Source organism: Rhinopithecus roxellana, chromosome 1 (genome assembly GCF_007565055.1).
Source record: "Rhinopithecus roxellana isolate Shanxi Qingling chromosome 1, ASM756505v1, whole genome shotgun sequence".
NCBI classification, from domain to species: domain Eukaryota; kingdom Metazoa; phylum Chordata; class Mammalia; order Primates; family Cercopithecidae; genus Rhinopithecus; species Rhinopithecus roxellana.
This window is the reverse complement of record NC_044549.1, coordinates 87,357,087-87,381,131: the sequence shown is the minus strand read 5'-3', so window position 1 is coordinate 87,381,131 and position 24,045 is coordinate 87,357,087. Positions and strand designations below refer to the sequence as shown.

The 24,045-nt window shown below is 37.0% G+C and overlaps 1 long non-coding RNA gene across 1 annotated transcript in view; it reads left to right on the top strand.

Moving 5' to 3' along the window:
* Window positions 1-1,329: 1,329 nt before the first annotated feature.
* Window positions 1,330-24,045, top strand: part of LOC104661784 — a 170,651-nt gene continuing 147,935 nt past the window's right edge. The window contains exons 1-2 of the long non-coding RNA XR_004059654.1: window positions 1,330-1,391; window positions 15,585-15,673. This is a non-coding gene — a long non-coding RNA (uncharacterized LOC104661784). The remainder of the gene's footprint in view (window positions 1,392-15,584; window positions 15,674-24,045) is intronic.

Sequence of the window (24,045 nt, the reverse complement as noted above, 5' to 3'; positions counted from 1 at the left end):
CATACAATGGAATACATTGTGATATGTTTATAGGATAGAATGTGAAAGACCCAAGGAATGCTACAAACAAGAGCATGAATAAAAACCACAAATGTAGAGTTAAGGAAGATAGACATACAAGAATATATACTATTAAGATTCAATGTATTTAAACTTCAAAAAATAATAAAGCCCAGTATTTTTGGATACATGGTAATGTAGTAAAACTATAAAGGAAGATAGTAGCCATGACCATAAAAGGAAAGGAGTAGGTGGGGAGAAAGGTAGCTGGAATTGGGCTAGGCTGTTTAGTGATTCTCAGGAGCAGGCAATTATCAGTTTTTTGATTTAGGTATATTACATGAGTGTTCTTTTTTTCAGGGGGCAAATCACTGACCTATATTTTATGGTGTACTAATCTATATGTCTATTAAATTTTACAATAAAAAATAGTAACTAGCATAGTTCCTGGCCCACACTAAATGTTCCATATATTAAAATGGACGGCATTATAAGCTCGGAAAATATATTTCTCCTCCTCATCTATGAAAGGAAGAATTAAGTGAAATGTTTCCTAAGTGCTTTCCTTTTTTCTTTTTTTTTTTTTTTTTTGAGATGGAGTCTCACTCTGTTGCCCAGACTGGAGTGCAGTGGCACAATCTTGGCTCACTGCAACCTCCACCTCCTGGGTTCAAGTGTATCCTGCCTCAGCCTCCAGATTAGCTGGGATTACAGGCATGCACCACCATGCCTAGCTAAGTTTTCTATTTGTAGTAGAGATGAGGTTTCACCATGTTGGCCAGGCTAGTCTCAAACTCCTAACCTCAAATGATCCACCTGCCTCGGCCTCCCCAAGTGATGGGATTACAGATGTGAGCCACTGCGCCCAGCCTCCTTTTTCCAAAGGAAAAAAAAAAAAAACTACTTAAGAAATGGTTTATAGTTGCATCCTGATTCCTGGGTGCTGGGGGAGGAAAGGAAGAAACAATTTAACCTACTGATTCTACTAGTCTACTCTGGACTCAGCTCTCTATGTATAACATGAAATCCAGATTTATTTTCACCTGAACTAACATTCGGAAATAATAATATTAAGTATTAATGAATGAAAATATTTTTCAACCCTAGAGTAGTTTAAATCTTACTGTATTATATGCTCTATAGGTACTAAATTTCTATTTTGCATTTATATACAATTATATACATGTATATAATTAATAGATTAATTGCAATAGTTTGAAGTGTGTCTGTTTTTTTACCACTACTTTAAGATGCCATTCTTGTCTGGTTACCATAGAATCCTTGGAATCTGCATTGCAAGGCACATAGTAAGCAGTCAAGAATATTTGTGGTTCTACTGATTGAAGTCATCCTGTCTTGTGACTCATGCATGGCACATGTATTAAGTCAAAGTAAAACAAGCAGTTAAACAGATATACCCAAATTCTCAGTGATAAACAATAGTTTTATTGTCAGGGATCTAGACAGGTGATACTCCATGCAGTCGCTGGTGACGGGGGCTTTGACAAAACATCTTACTTTTCCCCAGGTTGAGAGGTTACTGATATCCAATGGGCAGACGGGGAAGAAAGAGACATATGGGAGTACACTGCTCAGAGGATGGGTGCACTAAAATCTCAGAAATCACCACTAAAGAACTTTTCCATGTCTCCAAAAACTGTACTCCAAAAACTATTGATATAAAAGAATGTAAAATTAAAAAAAAAAGAGAGAGAGAGGCGGTCACATGGGAGATCATACAGAAGATCTTGTAGGCCATGCCTGGAAATGACATACCTCCCTTCTGCTCATATTTTATGAAGCAAATCCAGTAAGTGGCAACTCTAGATGCAAAGTCCTCTGGGAGATGCAGTCCCTGTCTAATCTGGGCCACTCCTCCTTAACAGTAGGGTCTCCTAGAAGGTTTTTCTACCATGCAACTCTGGTGGACAGCTGGCTCTCTATGCCACAAGACCATTCAATTAGTTTATTTCTACAGCTCTATACACCACACACACCTGCCTCAGCTACATTATAAGCAGGTGAAAGGAAAGAGATTAGATTCAAGTTTGAGTTTTAAAAGGATTTTACTTTGTCTTCTCAAAGTCACCATTTTAGTGTGGCCAGTGTAGATTACTGCTTTGTGTTTTAAGAAACTACAGAGCGAACAAACATTTAATTCATATTTTTGATCAATTGTGAGGACCTTAATATATTACACACTTAGAGACTTACCAGATCTATTTATAAATGTCACATAGAAAGAGAGACTGCTTGCTCAGAGTTTTCAAGAGAATATCTCAAACCATTCAACATTCAAAACAGAGAACAGTTCTGCCGGAAGATTAATCTTCATTCTCACACTGTCCTTGGTAAAATTTGAAATTACAACCTCAATTCCTTGACTCATACCAACAAAGGAATATTTCCAAAGGCTTGCTTCTCTTTCACACCAAAATTTCAGTTTGTTAAAGCAAACAATATCCTCCCTTTTGCAAATGCTTACTGCATTTCAGGCTATTCCTGAACCTTACATTTCTGGTCTTTCTTACTAATAGTCAGCTGTTAGACATTTTGGCCATTCAAAAAAGGTGATTTTGAAATTTCTAATTTCATAAAAGACTATCTCAAGGTGCTGAATGATAGCCAAGAACTGGGAATTGTGGAAATTCTTGCTTCTGTGATTTCAAATTAGAGCTCACAGTATCTTTGGCATAAGCTACATAAAGAAGAGCAGCATGGCACTGAGTGATTTCAACATGATAAACAGGTACAGGTGATGTGGTTCTAACCAAATCACTAATGTACTGCAGATTAGACAGAATTAATGAATTTTATGCTGCGGTCTCTATAAATGAGCCAACAAATATGCAGCAAAATTCTGAACTGCAGCCTTGAAATAAAGAGCTTAATGTAATTCAGTGCTTATTGGTTGCCTAGAAACTAACTTGGAAGGGGGTTGGGGAGGGAGGACTAGAAAACATGGAGGGTTCATAGGTTTAATAAGGAAATTATTAACTCTGAACTGCTTGGGGATATGATAGATATACTCCACAATGCACTCCTCTCCCAAGAGCTCCGTAATATGTTCAAGAGCAAGGTTAGGGGGCATGCAGAAGAGGCTGCCATACAATGACAGAGCAGTAGTGAAGGCTTTGGGCAAACACCAGCATATACAAACCTCCACAGTTGCTGCAACCCATGATCATCTCAACTTGTTGACAACCTGCAGCTATGGGGGTAAAGCTTATTTGCTTTTCCTAAATTATTTTTTCTAGAAACATATAGCTTAGGACTTGGTTATTACATGAGACATTTTCCCAATTCATTATATCACTAAGGATATTTTAAAAGGTTATTTGGGGCAGGTAGGGGATGGGGAGACAGAAGACAGCTTAATCAATTTTTTATTAAGAAAAGTGGGCCAGGTGTGGTGGCTCATGCCAGTAATCCCAGCACTTTGGCAGGCCGAAGCAGGCAGATCACCTGAGGTCAGGAGTTCGAGACCAGCCTGATCGATATGGTGAAACCCCGTCTTTACTAAAAATAAAAAAAAAATAATAAAAAAATTAGCCGGGCATGGTGGCAAGCACCTGTAGTTCCAGATACTCAGGAGGCTGAGACAGGAGAATTGCTTGAACTGGGGAGGTGGAGGTTACAGTGAGCTGAGATCATACCACTGCACTCCAGCCTAAGGGACAAGAGCAAGACTGTGCACGGGCTGAGAAACAGGGCACACATATTCAGCAGGAAGCCTTTTGGAAGAGGAGAAATTAACCAGTTTGGATGTTTTATTTGCAAACCATGTGATGTGAAGGGCTCATTGAGACCACTCATGTTACAGTCCCATTGCTAGTTCAACTTCTTTTCTTTATTTGAATATAGAAACCAAGGAGGAGGAGATGATGCCCAGGTGGCAATTCACAAGGTAGCATTTTAGCATTTCCTTTAAAACTTAAATAAACGGCCCTCTCAATTTTAGAGCAGTGCATACACAGGAGGTACTGTGCTTTAGCGTCTCGGCTTCAAAGAGTTGCTTAGGGAGGACATATTTTATCCTAATTATTTTTGACAGGAATTAGGTCAGATTAATTAGTTTAAAATTCAGCTGAACAACAACGTCTTTGCTAATTACTTCAGGGTTCATACATAATTCATTTACAGTAGCAAAAAAAAAAAAAAAAGGAAAATACTGGGAAAGAATGCTACCTAACACTGACCCCTTTGATGGGCCATTCATAAAAGAGGACCCTCTGCGACCCAAAAGGTGTGATGAGGAGCAGAGAGTTCCGTGAGCATTTTATTAAGTATGAAGATGAATATTTATTTATATAAATGTGCATTTTTAGGTAGCTTTATGTTTTTAATTACTTATATTTAAAATAAACATTTATTTATTTATTTATTTGTAAACAGTGTCTCCCTCTGTCGCCCAGGCTGAAGAGCAGTGGTGCGATCTCAGCTCACCGTATCCTCTGCCTCCCGGGTTCAAGTGATTCTCCAGCCTCAGCCTCCTGAGTAGCTGAGATTACAGGCATGCACTAGCACACCCAGCTAATTCTTCCATTTTTTAGTTGAGATGGGGTTTCGCCATGTTGGCCAGGCTGGTCTCGAACTCCTGGGCTCAAGTGATCCACCTGCCTTGGCCCCACCTGCCTTGGCCCCCCAAAGTGCTGGAATAAACGGCGTGTGCTGGACCTAAATATATTTTTAAAAATACTTTAGAATGTAATGTCAAGGTAAGACAGATTAAGAGAGTGAGTGATGAGGAAGTGAGTTTTAGAGAGAAGATAGTCCTAGCTCAGTCCCTTACCATAGGCAATGCACATAACTGCTCTGAGGTTTCAAATTTTTTTTGTTATTGCTGTTAAACTAATAATAGCATTTAGCACCTACTTTATGGCCTGTTGTGAGAATTACACGAGATAATGTATATAAACCTCAGCACCTGACATAGACTAAGTATTTAATGTTTGTTAGTTATTGTCGTTTCTATAGTAGTATAAGAAATTAAATAAATGTTTGCCCTACTACCTACACACTTCTAAGCTTGCCCCCAAATTACTTTAAAGTGAATTATACCTTTTGGCTCAGATTGCAGTAGAAAGGCTGCTTTAAATTTAGAGTCAATTTTCTACAGGGGGAAAAAGAAGATGGACTAAAATATTTCAGTAGATTAAATATCGACTAATATTAAGCAAAAACCAAAGGTGTTTGGGAGGTCTTGAACAAATATCAAATAGTAGAGTGTAAGTATGCATTATCTGTCCAGTGTCCTACTCAGGGAAAAGAAAGCATTTTAAAATCTTTTATTTATGAAGAGAATCCCAAATACAGATTGTGGAATCTCTTGATATTTAAAGGCTTGCTCACAGATTCTTTTTTTTAAAATGCATGAGACAAACAAATATATCTACATGTAGGTTCTGTTAGTCTAAAATTCTGGGCTAAATTATGACTGGATTTGGGGACATATAATCAAGCATCTAGATACATGTAAACTAAAGACGAATTTTGCTGGCAAACAAACTAGTTCCGGTCTCTGGCATTAGGACTACTTAGATTTTTTTTTTTCAAATACTAGACTATATTTACAGCTTAAAATTTGGATGGAATAGGAGCCATTAAAAATGGATGACATTGAAGGAAATAGTAATAATATTTTCCATATGTAAACCCAAGTTGAAAATACAACTGGCAACTCTGTCTGTTCAGTGCAAAGTATTTTGATACTTAACACACATGTTATCATGATTGCTGCTACTTTAATTCCCACATCTCCCTGGCAAAATAATTGAATAGTCAAGAGAATAAATGTCTCTCACAGCATGTGAGGCAAAACCCAGGATGGTTCAGATCACATTTGGCCAAAGAAATGCTTTCTTATTTCTCTTCTAGAACTGTGTGTCTGAACACTATGATGGGCTGTCCAAAGTGTTTTATTAGATGGTTCTTCCCCCTAAATACCTGATTTCTGTATTGGAGGCATGCTCTCTTCCCTGGAAACAATTTTCCTTTTAAAGTTATAAAACAGTCATTAAAATGAGTAACTTAACAACTGCCATCAGAGAATAAATTCTAAACAGTCTGCAGCACTGTTAAGAGAAAAACAAAAGAAGGCCTATGCACTTACTTTACATGGATAAAATTTCCAATTAACCTTTGGCTATTTCGGGGAGCAAACTTTAGCTATCAATGCAAGTGTTAGGGTGGATTGGGAAGGAGAGTGCAACTATCTTGAATTGCTGAATTGCAGACTGCAGTAATCATCAAATTCAGGCCATTTCTGGTCTTACTTTTTCTCTTTGACAAAAGAGTAACAAAAGCTCATTCTAGCCTATATACTTCTCAATTATCAACTAGCTGTAATTGATATTGTCATTTCCATTGGCACTGGCAGCACAACCGGTAGTGAACATGGGTGCAGCGAGAAAGATGTGGCTGAAATATTTTCTCCAACACAGACTATCTGAGATCTTTACCTACCTTATAAAAATGTTTTCTGCATTAAATTTTACGTACAGGAAGACTTTAGCAAATTTCTTGATATATTGTTACTATAAAATAATGAAGGGCAGTATCGTTGTTACTTCTGTGATTCTTATCAATATCAAATAAATTGTCTACAGTACACTGTAGACTGTCAAATAAATACAGTCAACAGTAGTTCTAAATTCAAAGATGTTTTACTTTTAAATGGAGAGCATAAACATAAGATATAAGCCAATGAGAACAGGTAAAAAAACAATTTTATAAATAGAATGTCATTGTAGCATTTGACTACACTTGTGACCACTTTTACTATCAAAAAATATGAACACTTACTTTGTCTTGAATGGCAACTCTAGGTTTAACTGTGTTAGGTGCTTTACCTATGAAATTTCATTGAATCATTGCAGTACAACTAAGCCTGGTGTTATCATAATCCTCACTGTAGAGTTACAGAAACAACAGAGCTTACTACATGAAATTCAGTAACTTTGCTCAAGTCCCCCAGCAGGTGATGCTTAAACACATGAGAGTAGGTGTCCATATCTCTGGTAGGTATGACTAGTAGACTGATACTTGTGAACCACTGCACCGCACTATATACTTTCTGAATTTGTTTGAGCATATCCACTGTTTAGTCTTTGCAAGAAAAGATGGAGGTAGGGTGACAGAGGGTGTGAAGGAAAGAGTAGATCGCTTGGAAGTTTGGCCCCATGGATTTAGGTTGACAGTACAGCAATCTAGAGCACCACTAGGGGGCAGGCTGGTGCTAATTCATATTTCCATCATTTCTGGCCTAACCATAATGTACAGAACCCAAAGCAGCACCTTACTTTGCTCCCCACTATCCAAGAGGGCACAGTTCTTTTTCCTTCAGGATAACTAAATGAATGCAGTTATAAAGGTAAGTGAATATGTGCTTATCAGGGCAGAGATGAAAGAGCGTGAATGTAAAATGTTGCAGCCACGTTGGAAAGAAGTTGGACCATTTCTGAGAAAGTTCAACCCAAACTTAACACACAACCCAGCAATCAGACTCCTAGATAATTATCCTGGAGCAATGAAAACCTATGCTTAAAGATTTTCATGTGAATATTCATAGCAGTATCATTCATGAATGATGGTCAAAAAGGGGAAGTTATCCAGATGTCCATCTATCGAAGTATGGATATACAAAATGTGCTCTATCCATAAAATGGACTATAAGGCAGCAATAAAAAAGTAATAAAGCACTGATATATGTTACAACAGGAGGGAACCTCTCCAACAATACACTAAGCAAACGAACTCTGACACAAAAGAACCCACATGTTGTATGGCTTCTATGAAATGTATAGAATAGGTAAATCTGTAGAGACACACAATGCATGTGTATTTGCCTGGGGCAGAATGTAGGAATGTGGATTAACAGTAAATGGGTGTATGGAACATGGACCAATGAAAATGCTTTAATACTAGATTGTGGCGATGCTTGTATGCTCTGTAATTTTATTAAAAATCATCGAATTGCCGGGCGTGGCACTGTAATCCCAGCACTTTGGGAGGTCAAGGTGGGTGGACCACAAACTCAGGAGTTTGAGACCAGCCTGGTCAATATGGTGAAACCCCATCTCTACTACAAATACCAAAAAATTAGCCAGACATGGTGGCACATGCCTGTAGTCCCAGCTACTTGGGAGGCTGAGGCAGGAGAATTGCTTGAACTCGGGAGGCGGAGGTTGCAGTGAGCCAAGGAGGCACCACTGCCCTCCAGCCTGGGTGACAAAGTGAGACTCCGTCTCAAAAAAAAAAAAAAAAAAAAAACTGAATTGTATACTTTAAACAGATGAATTTTATAATATGTAGATTATACTTCAATGAATCTGTTTACAAAAACTTTAAAATGAAATTAGGGATGGAGCACATCAGGTATGAGATAGCACATTCACTCAAGTCGTTTCTCTACTAAAAATATCTCACCCTTCAGTCCACATTCTGCTGCAGCGACTTCCTGCCCTTCTAGTCCCAACTTCTTTTATAACATTTTGCCTCTGCTTCTTGTCTCTTTATCCTCATCTCATATTCAACCCTCAGCCCACTGCAATCTGGCTTCAGCCCACATAATTCTACCAAAATTGTTCTTGCCAACTTTGTGATGACCTCCTTTTTGTTACATCCAGTGGGTGTTTTTAGCCTTTATCTTTACTTTATCTCTCAGCACTCTGACCCTGTTCACCACTCTTGTACCCACTATTTTCTTACAGAATTTGTAATGTTTTATTCTCCTGGTTTTCCTTCAATACCTCTGGTTGCTTTTTTGCAGTCTTCTTTCTGGGTTCCTCTTTCTTTGTCCATCGCTCATGTTCTGATACTACTCAGGACACTATGCAAAATCCTCTTCTCATTATATTTCAGAGTGGTGTCACAATATCATCTCTACCAGAACCATTGGGTGGGGCTCTGCTTTCCAACAAGGCAGATTTGGGAACTACATTCTACACCTACTCAATGAAATACTCTGGAGTTGGTACCCAGGATTCTGAATTTTACTGGGCTTCCTGGGTAATTAATCTGACCCCAAAGTTTGAGAATCATTCCTTTATATATCATCCCTGAGTAAGATTATCTACTCCCATATGTTTAATTACCATCTGCTTGCTGACAGTCTCAAAGTTTATATCTCTAGCTCAGATCTTGTTCCTGAAAAGGACTTTGTTCATAATCCATATGCACAAATTTCTGCTAGCCATCTCACTTGAAATCTTACAGAAGGAAAACCTTACTATGCCACCAAATGATCTCATTACCTTCGCTTGCCATATTTAGTGTATGTTTCCTAGTTCGGTTGAGGAATCAACCATCACTGTTACAGATCTCACAAATCTAGTTAGCTTCCTTAACCCTTGATCCTCACCCTCCTTTACATCCAATCTGAAGCCCTCTCAATTTAATCTTCTAAAAATATGATGATTCCAGCTACTTGTCTCCATCCCCACTTACAGGTATTCTAGTTGAGGCCAATAGTATCTCTCACCTGGAACCACTATAGTTGACTCCAAATGAGTTTCTCAGCCTCTATCTTTGCTGCTCTCATTTGTCTATAATCCTTTATTCGCACTGAAATGATTTTTTTGAAATGTGAACCTAACCAGGCTGCTTTCTTATTTAAAACATTTCTGTAGAATTCCAGTCCTCTTAGGAGAAAGGTCAAATTCTTTAACTTGATAAAAAGGAACTTCCACGATGAAACCCCGGCTTACCACTCCAGATTTATTATTGCCAATCTCCGTGTCATCTTTTCAGGAATTCTAACTTCTAGTTTCATTGAACTCTTACTTCTTTAAAGAATGCCAACTCTTTTACTGCCTCTATACATTTGTATATAATGCTTACTGAGATGAAGTATTCTGTTCCATCTCTTTGGCTGATTTTTATTGATTTGTCAGATATTACCTTTCATGTTACCTTCCCTGGAAATTCTCTGACCCTCTAAGTTCAAATAAGAGGACTCTGCAATATGCAATTGTAATACACTATGTTGACCCCAGCATAGAACCATTACACTGCATGTTAAGTTTTCAGTTTTAAGAGTTTACTGAACTCTTCTTCCACTGGACTACAGGCTTAATGGGGGCTGGACCCAAGTGAGCAGAACATGGATTTTGCCAATATAAACCTATAGAATTATTCAATAGGGGAATGATTTTCTTTTTGTAAACCACAATCTAAAAAAAGTGTTATAGTCACATATGTTTAACTTCCACATAACTGAAATTATAATAAAGACTAAAACATTATGTGGTGGGTTTTTGGATGACACTATGGATATCATTTTAAAACACTATTTGAATGTTTAATATAGAATAAATACAAATATATCAACATTTGGGGGAAAAGTATTAGAGAGTGTTAGCATCCTCAGAGCTAACTCAGTATAAACCATATTAAATTATATTAAAAAATATTTTCACTTATTTGGATACAGAAAATAATGTTATAAGTTTTAAACTATTTTATTAGCACCACAAACTCAACAGCATTCTTATTTAAATAGACATGAAAAAGAGACTTGTTCAAGGTCTATTTTCCTGTTGATTTACCTTCTGAATGAATGACATTTTTGAAGTTATAATGGAGATTTCCTTATTTAAAACACATTTACCTCCTCAGAAGCCTGTTTTTGACTCTGTATATTTTGAGGTGACCTCTTCACTTATAGTGTCAAGGTGTCTCTACTAAAAATACAAAAATTAGCTGGGCACAGTGATATGCACCTGTAATCTCAGCTACTTGGGAGGTTGAGGCAGAAGAATCCCTTCACCCTGGGAGATGGAGGTTGCAGTGAGCTGAGATCGCATCACTGCACTCCAGCATTGGTGACAGAGTGAGACTCCATCTCAAATAAAAAAAAAAAAAAAAAGAAAAAAAGAAAGTTCATGAAGATCAGTAAAACGGCCAAAGAAAATATAGGAATGAGAAATTCAAGGCAAAATTTGGCCCACTGCCCAGATGATATGGGAATAAACTACTTGTGATGTTTAATGGGAAGCTATAGAGAAGTTAATAGGTTTGTGAACAAATATGCCAAGCTCTCAGCTTGAGGTATGATTTCCCAATTTAAGAAAATTTCTACCCTGAGGATAGTAATTTTTACCCAGATTTTGTCCAAAGAAACTGCCACTATTTCCTTTTTTTCTTCCTTTTCCTGTTTTCCTAATAAAAGTGTTCAGTATTCTTTGGTGGAATTCTGCCCTACTGTTTGATGTCATGACACTTTCTTGTCATTTGGAGCCACTGGTGCTAACCAGAGCAGTGTAGGATAGATACTAGAAGGTGCATTAGTACATTAGGTTATATCTCATATTCTTATATAACTCACACTATCAGCTACTTAACAGAACTCAGCTTCAAAGTTGTGTAATTTTATTTGTAGTATTTTTAAGTAATATTTTATTTTTAAATGTGATACATGCTCATTAAGAATGCATACTAACAATTAGTCACACATCGCTGTAACTGAAAACAAAAATTATTTGGAATAACTTCAGACAGGCCTGATAACCAGAAATATTCATAATGTGTGGAGTCCTTCTCAGCTACTTAACAACTGGGGTGATAATTTTGGGTCTCCTCACTCTGGTCCACTCCTTTCCCAAACACTCAAATATTCACTTGATCAACTTTGTTTGCCCTAAAACTCTCTGATACAAGAATACAATATTGTTTTGCAAGCGGAAATACAATTTGGAAAATGAAAATGAGAAAGGAACATTCTTGGTTGTAATTTTCTTAGAGCAGAATGACATTTCAGTTCCAAGAAGAAGCATCATTTTCTTAGAAACGACACACGTCTAGAGAAATACTGTGACTTGCCTAAGGTTGCACAGACCTAGAATCCATGATCCCGGCTAGATATCTTCAACTTCAGTCTTATTTCCACTGTATTGATTCTTTGATTCTATTTTCTAGTTCATTAGTTTGTACAATGTGATTCACTAATAACTACAGCAAAGTTAATCCTAATAAAGTTAGTGAATTACTCTAGACACTCATGAAGCACCTGCAATGTGAAGCCTCTGTGAAGAACTTTTAAAAAAGTAATCCTGCTTTATTCTCACAACAACAAAGAAGGGAATCATAGTTATTACCCACATTTTAAAGGACACAAGGTATTTTTATTCATATTGACGCATTATTTAAGTTTCTGTAGTTAGAAAATGAAGGACCTCAGATAGGAATCTCACAAGTATGCCTCAAGAACTTGAAAACCTTAGTCTTTTTTTTGATACTCACTCATGACTTAGTCAGCCTTTTTCTCTGCGTTGGATTCACAATTAGAGTTTCTATATTTAGTCTGTTTTCTCAGAATTTAGCTTTTTACTAGAGGAGCAGACTACAAAAAGGACCCCTATTCTTTACCCCTTCCTTTGCCCTCTGCAATGTAACACTGCAGTTTCTTCCATCAAGAAGTGAGATCCCTTTGTTGACTGCTTTTTGTTTTGTTTTTGAGACACGGTCTCACTCTTTTTGCCCAGGCTGGAGTGCAATGGCGTGATCTCGGCTCACTACATCCTCCGCCTCCTGGGTTCAAGCCATTCTCCTGCCTCAGCCTCCAGAGAAGCCAGGATTACAGGCGCCTGCCACCATGCCTGGATACTTTTTTGTATTTTTAGCAGAGGCGGGGGTTTCCCCATGTTGGCCAGGCTGGTCTCCAACTCCTGACCTCAGGTGGTCCACCTGCCTTGGCCTCCCAAAGTGCTGGGATAACAGGTGTGAGCCACCGTGACTGTTGTATTTGGACTAGTTTTGTGACTTGCTTGGCCAATGTAATGCAACAAAAGCTAGTTAGCACATAGCAAAGCAAGGATACAACCAACAGAGTGGGAGAAAATATTTACAAACTATTCAACTGAGAAGGGGTTAATAGCCAGAATATACAAGAAATTCAAACAACTCAATAGAAAAAAAAAAGTCAACAAATAATCTGATTTAAAAATGGGCTAAAGATCTCAACAGACATTTCTCAAAAGAAGACACACAAATTGCCAACATCAATAATCATCTAAAAACTGCAATTCAAAACCACAATGAGGTATCATCTCACCCCAGTTAAAATATCTTTTATCAAAAAGACAAAAAATAATGGATTCCAGTAAGGGTGCAGAGAAAGAGGAATGCTTGCACACTGTTGGTGGGAATGTAACTTAGTACAGTCACTATGGAAAAGAGTATAGAGGTTTCTCTAAAAACTAAAAACTATCATATGATCCCAAATAAAGGAGATAGATATCCAAAAGAAAGAAAAATCAGTACATCAAAGAAATATCAGCACTCCCATGTTCACTGTAGCACTAGTCACAACAGTGAAGACATGGAATCAACCTAAGTGTTCATCAGTGGATGAACTGATAATGAAAATGTGGTCTATATACACATTGTAATATTATTCTGCGGTAAATAATAAAATCCTGTCATTTGCAATAACATGGGTGGAACTGGAGCACATTATGTTAAGTGAAATTAGCAAGGCAAAGAGAGACAAATATTTCATGTTCTTATTTATATGTGCAAGCTAAATAATTTATCTCATGGATGTAGAGGGTAGAATGATGGTTCCCTCATAAAATTGGAATTACTCCATAATCTCCCTGTTAACCTACTTTTTCAATTTACCAACATACTTAGACTTAAAAAATCAATAGGTGCAGGCTCTCTTTGTGGTATTAATAGTTATGAAGTACTCATTTAAAGGATTTTACCACAGCACATTTAAAATATTTAACTAATTAGTTTTCCTTGATGCTTATGTGGTTACCAACTGCTCACTACGTTAAGCATCATGGCAAGAAACATCTTTGTACAGTTATCTCTTTCTCAGATCATTTCCTTGAGAAAGATGTTGAATGTTTAGTCAAAGGGTACACTGAAATCAGTGATACATATTGCATGATTATCATCTGAAAATGAAATATCAATTAACATCTGTATCAACATTGCTCTCCTGAAAACTTTGTGAAGGCAGAAGACTGAAAAAATGTATTAGGACTTCCTTGCAGTGCTCTAAAGAAACTATAAGACACTGGGTAAATTATAAGTAAAGAAGTTTAATTGGCTCACACTTTTGCAGGATGTATCAGAAGCATAGCAGCATCTGCTTCTGGAGAGACCTCAGGAGGTTTCTAATCATGGCAGAACGCAAATGGGGAACAGGCTCATCACATGGTGAGAATGGGAGCCAGAGTGAGAGAGAATGGCAGGGGCAGTGCCACACACTTTTAAACAAACAGGTCTTAGGAGAACTAATCATCATGAGAACAGCACCAAGGGGATGGTGCTAAACTCTTCATGAGAAATCCACCCCTATGATCCAACCACCTCCCACCAGGCTCCATCTCCAAAATTGGGAATTACAATTCAACATGAGTATTGAACACGGACAAAAATATGAACTACTTCAACCATATAGACTAGGTCTGTTTTCCTGTATACACTGAATATAGTATAATGGTAATTTCCCATTCATCCATATCGGAAATTGTCAAATGACCATCTTTTACCTCTGCATGTTTTCTACTGAATTATCTTAAATATTCATTATCATTTGTAAAAGTGCTTTATATAGTAAAGATATCCCCCATTGTCATATATATTGTCAGACAGGTTACAACCCATATAAGCTTTTAACAATACCTCAAAGCAAATTTAATTTTATGTGTATTCTATCTACTCGTATCCTCTGTATTTATCAGAGTTATTACCGTATATTTTAAATCATTTGGGTTTTATCATTTTTGAGCAAATACTTGAATTGTCTAGAGCATAATAGCACTGAGGCCAAAGTAGTGGAAGCTGGCTATGATTTTCAAAGGTTTTAGAGTAAATTCCTTAGACAAACATGCAAAGACAATCTTGTGTCCCTGGGAGAAACAATTATGGCTAAGAACAATTAAGTCCACTGGTAGAAAGATACCTTATTGCATAAGTCTTTATTCTCCAAATGGGTCAGTGTTATCTTGGCATACAAATTATGTCACATTATTAATGAAAACCAGCAGAGAAAATGTTTTTAAGGCTATCAAATTGCTGAACGTCAGAGGTCAAACTAAAATGTATTAGAAGCTATCAAAAACATGTTATTTCCATGATCATAGACATGTTTCAATCACACTGAAAAATTATTAGAACAAATTGCAGAGTTTTTAACCTAAAAGGACTCTGGAACTTTAAAAAAACAAAACAAAACCTTATTTAAAAAGAAAACTGCATATTGAATTCTGTCACTCTTCTTGTTTAAGAAGGATTAAGCCTTTTAAAAAACCATGGTAATGAGAAGTAGTTCTGTCATCTGTGGCAAGTTTATGTATAAATTTTGTATACCAGCAAATCTGAATACATCTGCTATTAAAAGCACAAGTGTGCCCCCTTCTGAATAAATGAAATATTGAGTCCTATATTTGCACTTCAAATAACCAACTCCCTCCTTTCTGGACAAAACTGAATAAACAAATTTGGGCAAATATTAACGGAGAGTTTTAAGAGCACTCTTTTCTACAAACATTTATGATTGGCAAAATTCTAAAGGAATATTCAGATGAAATCTGCTATGTCTTTTCGTATGTGTTTGTTTGTTTTCACAGTTGGAATCCACTAAAATAAGTCACCTGGGAAAAAATTCTGATCTTATTCTAGATAAAGAATGAAAAGCCAGGAAGCTACATAACCCAAGGTTGAGTGGAAAGAGTTGGGTAGAGAGTGGGCAACCGTTTTGGAAACCAAAATCGTGTTAAAGATGTCAGAAAAATGTGAAGTGATATTCCATTAAGACAGTTCAAAGATGTTTTTAAAGACGGTAGCTACGTAAGCTAAGTATCTCGTGTTGACTTAAGTTTGACTTTGTTCTCTTAGTTCTATGGCTGAGACAAGTCCCAGAGTGATTAAGTAGGTTTTGGGAAATTATTTAATGACTAAGCCATATTTTTATACCTTCATACAAGTGCTCTATCTCTAGAAAACATAATGATCCATATGAACCATTCTGGTATATTAATACATGTTTAATAGATTACCTCTATAAAACTATTTATTTCAATCCAAATTCTCTTATTTCTCCTTCTGTAAATTCAGACCCAAAAACAATTTTTGACCAAAATATGGCACCATGTTTGATACACTTCTCTTGGGCAGTGTGACACTTGACTATTTTAAAGCATCATGGAAATCAAATGTGGATGATGAAGATGATTATGACAACAGCAATTGTTATCAAAGTGAAAATGCAGTTTGTCATCACATTATTAAAGGTTGACAGTTAAATGATAGCTTAAATAATAGTTAAATGATATCCTAAGTCATCTGATAAACAGGAATTAACTTCTAACCAAGTTCTCCAATTTATAATCAGAGAACGTTGTGCTTTGTCTCATATTTGCTGCTATGGTGGCAAAAATAATTTGCCTCAGTTTAAACACAAAGGCCGACTGATTAAACCTATAGCTACTATTGCTAGTTTTAGTGGGATTGGTGGCTAAATAAGTTACTTTCTAAAATTCTATAAATGTAATACATTAGAAAACTAAATATTTATACAAATTTCATCAATCTCTGCCTTTGCTTTCTAATGTATAGAAATTAGAAAACAAAGGATTTCATCAATCTCTGCCTTTGCTTTCTAATGTATAGAAATTAGAAAACAAAGGCAGAGATTGATGAAATTTGTATAAATATTCAGGATTTTCCTCTCTTTAGCAAACCCATTCACTTCGTGGCCATTTGATTTAGCTCAGATCTGTTTTTTCACATGGTATTTAAAATTCATATCCTCTAAGAATGAAGTAAATTATTCTTATTTTCTACATATTTCCAGTGTATTTCCAGAAATCAGTAACTTCTGACATTACCAGAACTTTGGATGAAATAAACACAGGCTTTTGAATGAAGTAAATATTGTCTATCACCAGTTAAAATTATTTTCCAATACTATTCTTTAATGATTCTATAGAGATTCTACACAGAATCTTTCCAACACTATTACTCAATACATTCTCCAGAATACTGTGTTAATATACTTACAAAGTGTTGAATCTTTAAATTGCTGTTTTCAATGGATAAAACTGACTGATAAAAGCACATTTATAAATGTCAGTTGCCATATGGTTTACACTTTTCCTAATGATCAATCACAAGAATAAATCAATCATTGGACAAATACTGCTATAAAACTGTGAAATGTTTATGCCAACTCTCTTCTTCTCTCCCCGAATAACATCACTAATTTGTGCCTATATTTACGAACATTTAACCCATACCTCCTTTCCTGGTGTCAGATTCAAATTCACCAATTGCATTTAGAGTGACCACCTATTACCTGGCCAACGTATTCATTTGAAAAGAACATTTATTGAATCAGCATATATAAAATATATCTTTGATTTAATTAATAGGCATTGTGTATTCTTTGCCAAAAATATGTTCTCAACTAAAATATACCCTACGATCATCAACTCACAGAGTTGTTGCTGATTATTCATAATTGTGCAATGAACTATCTTGTAGAATAAACAACCTCGACAGTTCTTATTTTGAAAAACTTCAAAACGTTCAGACTAGTAATTACATTGAATAATAGCTTAATTTAAATTGTAAAAGACCTCTAGTGGATTATTTCATTTACACTGAGTGATATGTTTTATACAGAAAGAAGTTATACATACTTATGAATCAATATGTACAATGAAGAATTAATATTGAAAACAAATGGGTTTTATTCTACTTTTTAAAAAACTGTTGAAATTGAGCCCAGCCTTCCCACTGTCACTTGTTGCAACTTCCATACTTCATATGTACACCACCTCCTTCCTTGACCCTTGAAAGACATCATGTGTTTTTCACCTGAGAATGATGTAAATATGAACACTCTGATATTTACATTTTGTCAGAAGGTTTTGTTTATGTATTTATCTTGTGAATTGCTAATGTATTATCAGTATGGCATCCAATTGTCTTTCTTAACTGTGAATCACTTTTCAGTTGTGAATTTGTTATCTGTAAATCACAAACTATCCTTGTTGCCTGGGCTTAAATAAAAAGCCCAAGATGCATACCTGACTGATCACTATATTCCATCCCCTAGACTACAGAGCTTGATTCAAGAATGGACACCAACTAAAACTAGTCCAGTCTCAATAGGGTATTGCAAATTAAAACAACAATGAGATACCACTACACACTTATTAGAACGGTACAATCCCAAACACTGACAAGGACAAGTGCTGGCCAGGATGTGAAATAACAGCAACTCATTCATTTAAATAGAAATGAAAAAAGGTATGGCCATTTTTGGCGACAGTCTTGCAGATCCTTAAGAAGCTAAACATAGTATTACCATATGATCCAGCAATTACTCTTGTTGGTACTTCTCCAAACGATTTGAAAACGTATGTCCACACAAACCTGCACACAAGCATTTCCAGTGACTTTATTCATAATTGCCCAAACTTGGAAGCATTCAGGATATCCTTCAATAGGTAAATGAAAAAACAAACTGTGGTATATCCACGCAACAAAATAATACCAGTGTAATAACAGTGATAAAAACAAGCAAGCCCTCAAGCCACACGGAAAAGAACTTTAAGTACCTATTGCTAGGTGAAAGAAGCCAATCTGTAAAGATGACACACTGTATGATTCCAACTATATGACATTCAGGGAAAAGGAAAACTCGAGAGACAGTAAAAACATCACTAGTGGCCAGGACTTTGGCAGGAGGGAGGAAATGCTGAATAGGTGGAGCACAGAAATTTTGGAACAATATTCTGTATGATACTGTAATGGTGAATAAATGATATTACATATTTGTCAAAACACATACAAACTCTACAACACAGAAGTTGAGCTCTAATATAAACTATGGACTTTAGTTTATCATGCTATATCAATACTGGTTCATCAGTTGTAACGAATGTACCACATCAGTGCAAGATGTTAATAGGGAAAACTGTGTATGGAGGGGTTGAGAATCTTTGGGAGCTGTCAGTATTCACTGCTCAATTTTTCAAAAAACCTAAAAGGGCTCTAAAAATAAAGTCTATTAATTAAAAAACAACTGGTTGAATGAATCATAGTTCCAAAAATTCTGTTGGTGTTACTTGGAAAGAAAATCACAGGAAAGACTTCTCAGGGACTATCACATGAAGAAAGCCTGCCCATAAATAAACCCAATATCAGATAAATTGAGGTGAATAACAGGAAAATAGTGAGAAAGAGAAATCGAATCTCGCATATTCTCCTCCCTCTGAAAGGAAACTGTGCTTGAATCCAGCGCTACCTTTAAGCCTTTCAATGTACAGCTACCTCTAAGTCAACAGAACGCCTTTAGGTCAGAATGAGTTGGCTTTTCTGCAACCAAAGGACTCCTGAATAAAACAGCTCTATAGGTACAGATAAATGTTGCAGGGCTAATTTTATTTTTTTAAATAATTTATTTAATTTTCTAAGTTGATGGAGATGGAGTGCTAGTTTTAAATTACCAGTTAGAAACACAGCTAATTTCTAGAGTGGAGAAGGGAACATTTCCAAATAATGTTGGTAATAGACCCCCAGAAATTCAGTTAAAGACAATGAAACAGATTTTATTTAAGTATTTAAGTAGTGTTATTAGCACTGCGTATGGAAGAGCTCTAGAGAGTCAATGGAATTCCCGCAGTGGCTGCTATGGAACAAGTGAAGTCAACAGGTGGGTGTTGACAATGAGCAGGAAAGGCTCTCAAAGTCAGCATTCACAGCTTCTCTATTTCATTTACTGGACATCTCTGTAAGTATTTTTTTGAACAAAGGAATGTTCAGTCAAGACAAAATTTGAAAGACACTATATTTGGAACATGGGTAACTACCAAGTTCAGGTCTTGCTCAGTTCTGGACCTCCAAGAGAACCATGGAGCAGGAACTGAAATACATAAATGATAACCTGGCAACTGAATTTAGTGGGCATTTATTATTACAAGAGATCATTTGGCTGCATCACGATAACCAGCCAAGTTTCTCAGGAGAAACAATAAGCCTCTGCAGGGGTAAAGAGAGCTTAGCACCTTGGAAGATGCATTCTGATGCCTTAACACAATACAAAAAGGGAGAAGATATCTACACAGAAGTGTGATGAGAGCATGGACAGGGTGACACTGACCTCAATGTGTACCTTTATAGACCAGGGTTCTGTTTGTATAAAGAATCGCTCAAGATGGTCTTTCCAAATTGCTGCTTCTGTGTAATACTCTGTATTCCATAACACTTCCTGGAATAAAGGAATGGATGAATGGTGCCCCCTGGAGTTGTTCAATCCAGTGACCCTGCTGCTGTCATACTAACACAAGTACTTCAGTCCCCATATTATCAGCTATTTCAGGTGGGCATTTACGTCTCAATGCCATAATGTTAAAATGACTTTCTGCCAAAGTCATGCTCCCAATCACCTTGGGTCCCCTCAGAATCCAAGATTATCTTCCAGTCTAGTTTCAACTCCTTATTTCCTACCCCAGGTTTTCTCAAGGCAATTTCTAAGAAGTTCAATTAATTTAATTTTTATATTAAGTTTCATTCCTGATCACCAAAACCCTTGCTTTTGGACAAACATTTATGTGTCTATTGAAAGACTTGCATACAGCTATAGTAATGTAATAATGATGATGACAAACATTATAAAAATCAACATTTATTGTTGTACCACACTGTACTTAAAGATTTTGAAATACATCATCCCATTCTAGGAGCTTCTAATTTCTAAATGAAACGTTGACTTCTCTAAGGTGTCCAGAGGATTCCTCCTCCAAATAACTGTCTATTTATCAGGTACAATTGGCAATTCCGCCAACTGGGATTCCTGCTGCTAATGTGGTTTCCCATACTGCTGTGTAGGAAGTAATCGTGACATCAGCTTCTGAACCAGCCATGGAAATAGCAGATCTCACACACACCTACTCTCTGCAAATCATCATGGACAGTTTTCCTCTTTCATGTTTGTAAAAGGGGGAGCAGATGATTTATGTTACTTGAGGGGGTGGAGATAAAAATTCTCCACCTATTTCTTGCACATCACAGCCACAGAAAAGATTTCAAGAAAGATTTAAGCAGAAATGAATAATTTTGGACTCAGCTCTTGCCTCTACTGCTCTCTCAGGAAGGGTGCATAATAATGTTTTTTTCTTTTCATCTCAGAATGCTAGCAAATGTGTCAGGGAATGAGGATTAATTCATTTCTGAAAAAATCTTTTTAGTCATAAGAAACATGGAAAGCAATTTTTATGAGCATTCTGAATGATTTTTTTTTGATGTCAATAGTATTGAAGATAAAAAAATGGCAAATTAAAGCTCTACTTCCTTTTTAATTAGTGATGTTTAAAGGCCAATGTAGTTTTTAGAGCAGCATCTGTACTTTGATAAATGACATCCTTCAAAGAATAGTTTCTGATAGATTGAACTATATATTAATTTTGTTACAGAATTTCTTTCTTACCAACACTTTTATGTGATCATGAACACGCTTCTTCACCATTATGACTAAAAAATAATCCACATCGTAGCTCATTTTTCATCTGTAAGATTTTTGGCTTTTGAGGTACTTATTTGAAAGCTAAATAAGGTTTCATTGAAGCCTCAAAAGAAACAGTTCTGCCTGTTAATATCTACACACTTAAACTTCATGACATCCTATACAAGTTCAAACACATTTTTCTTTACAGACTCTAATATTTTTACTGTTACGTGGAAACAATGTCATGTTATATTTATAGCAAAATGCCTAGACATGGTCAGAGGCTCCTGTTGTGATTAAATGAGACATAAGACTGTTACTTTATGAAAGGGGGATGTGGTCGGGCAATGTCAAATCAGAACCAATCATGGGGTAACAAGATGGGTATTTTTTAAGACTTTATTTTTTAGAACAATTTTAGGTTCAGAGTAAAATTGAGATAAAGGTACAGAGATTTCCCATATATACTCTGCTGGTACACATGCATACTCTCCCCCACTATCAACACCCCCTCCCCCACCCGCCGCCCAGAGTGGTGCCTTTGTTACAATTAATAAACCTATGTTGATAACATCATTATCACCAGAGTCCATAGTTTACATTAGGGTTCACCCTTGGCGTTATTCATTCTATAAGTTTGGACAAATGTATAATGACATAAATTCACTGTTGTAGTATTATACAGAGTAATTTCATTGCCCCAAAAATCCTCAGTGCTCCACCTATTCATCCCTTCCTCCCCCAAACCCTTGGCAACCAATGATCTTTTTGCCAGCTCCATAATTTTGCTGGTTATTTCTTTTGACCAGCTATAGTGGGTTCACCACGTGAAGGGTAAAGCCAGCTAGCTTCCAGTGGACATGACTCACCAGTTTTCAAACGATAAAATTCTAAAATTCTAACTATATTTTTGCTTGAGAGAATTTTTAAAATTCAAATGGTATATATAAAGTGAGAGTATTTTGATATATTTAAGTTGCTCACTATTTTAAATTTGCATGGTTCCATTTATAAAAATGTGGCTCCACTGGTGCCCAACACATGGAAGATTCTCTCACAGATAAATCTGACCTTTTGCTGTAGCTGTACCCATTCATGTTCTGTGACACTCATCTCTTTGCCCACTTCATGAAAGAGAAGTAAAGACTGTTTATACTAGAATAAATTATCTATATTGTCCTTGCCCCCTACTAAGTAATATTTAATTTATCCTTTTGGCATTGGGTCTACCATGTGAGATCCAAACAGAAGAGATTCCAAATTTTTATTCCTGTGCTTCTAAACAGAGAACACAGAAGGACATTCCATCTATAAGAGCAACTCTTTATAGTTCCTGTTTCACACTGCTGTATCAAAGAATGACTTTAGTCCTATGCATTCAGAATGCATCTTAAACAGGCATAAAGAATAATGTAATTGTACATTTAAAAATAACTACAAGAGTATAACTGGATTGTTTGAAACACAAAGGATAAATGCTTGAGGTGAAGGATACCCCATTTACCCTGATGTGATTATTACACATCGTATGCCTTTATTGAAATATCCCATATACCCCATAAACATAAACACTTACTATGTACCCACAAAAAATAAAAATTAAAAATAAATAAAACAGGCGTAAAGAATGATTGAACACTAAGACATTTTGCTCTGGCATGTTTTGTTTGTTTGTTTGTTTGTTTTTTCCAGAGATAGGGCCTTGTTCTGACGCCTAGGCTGGAGTGCAGTGGCACAATCATAGTTCATTGAAGCCTTGAACCCCGGGCTCAGGCAATCCTTCTGCCTCAGCCTCCTGAGTCCTTTGAAATATTTTGTGAGCTAGCAAGAAAGAACTTTGGAGTTTACATAATCTGGGGCTACATGCACAAGCCACCATGCCCAGCTAATGTTTTTAGAGACATGGTTTCCAACTCCTGGCCTCAAGTAATCCTCCCACCTTGGCCTCCAGAGTCATTTGGAGTATTTTTGAGCAAGTGACAAAGTACTTTAGAGATTACATAATCTAGTCCATTCTGTTTTATAATGGAAGATCCTTAGTCCCAAGGGAGTAAACCTAATTGTTCCCTCAAATTTCTAATCATGTAAGCGACAGTCGCGTACCAGCGCGATTTCCGGGTGGGCGTCGGCTGGGCGGGCTCTGCACTCTGAGCAGCCCTGGCCAGCGCCGTCGCCCCGGGGCAGTGAGGGGTTTAGCACCGGGGCCAGCACCGGGGCCAGGGTGCGCCAGGTCCCCCAGTAGTACTGGCCTGCCAGAGCTGCGCTTGAATTCCTCAGTTGCCTCCCGGCGGGGCAGGGCTTGGGACCTGCAGCCCGCCATGTTCGAGCCCCCTCTGTCGGAGTCCCGCTCCGCAGTGGGCTCCTGGGGGGCCTGAGCCTTCTGGACAGGTGCCGCCCCCTGCTCCGCAGCGCCTGGTCCCATCGACTGCCCAAGGGCTGAGGAGTGCAAGTGCACTCCTATATCCCCTGTGTGGGATCTACTAGGTGAAGCCAGCTGGGATCCTGGGGACTTGGAGAACTTTTCTGTCTAGCACACTGTGTCTAGCTAAAGGATTGTAAAGGTACCAATCAGCATT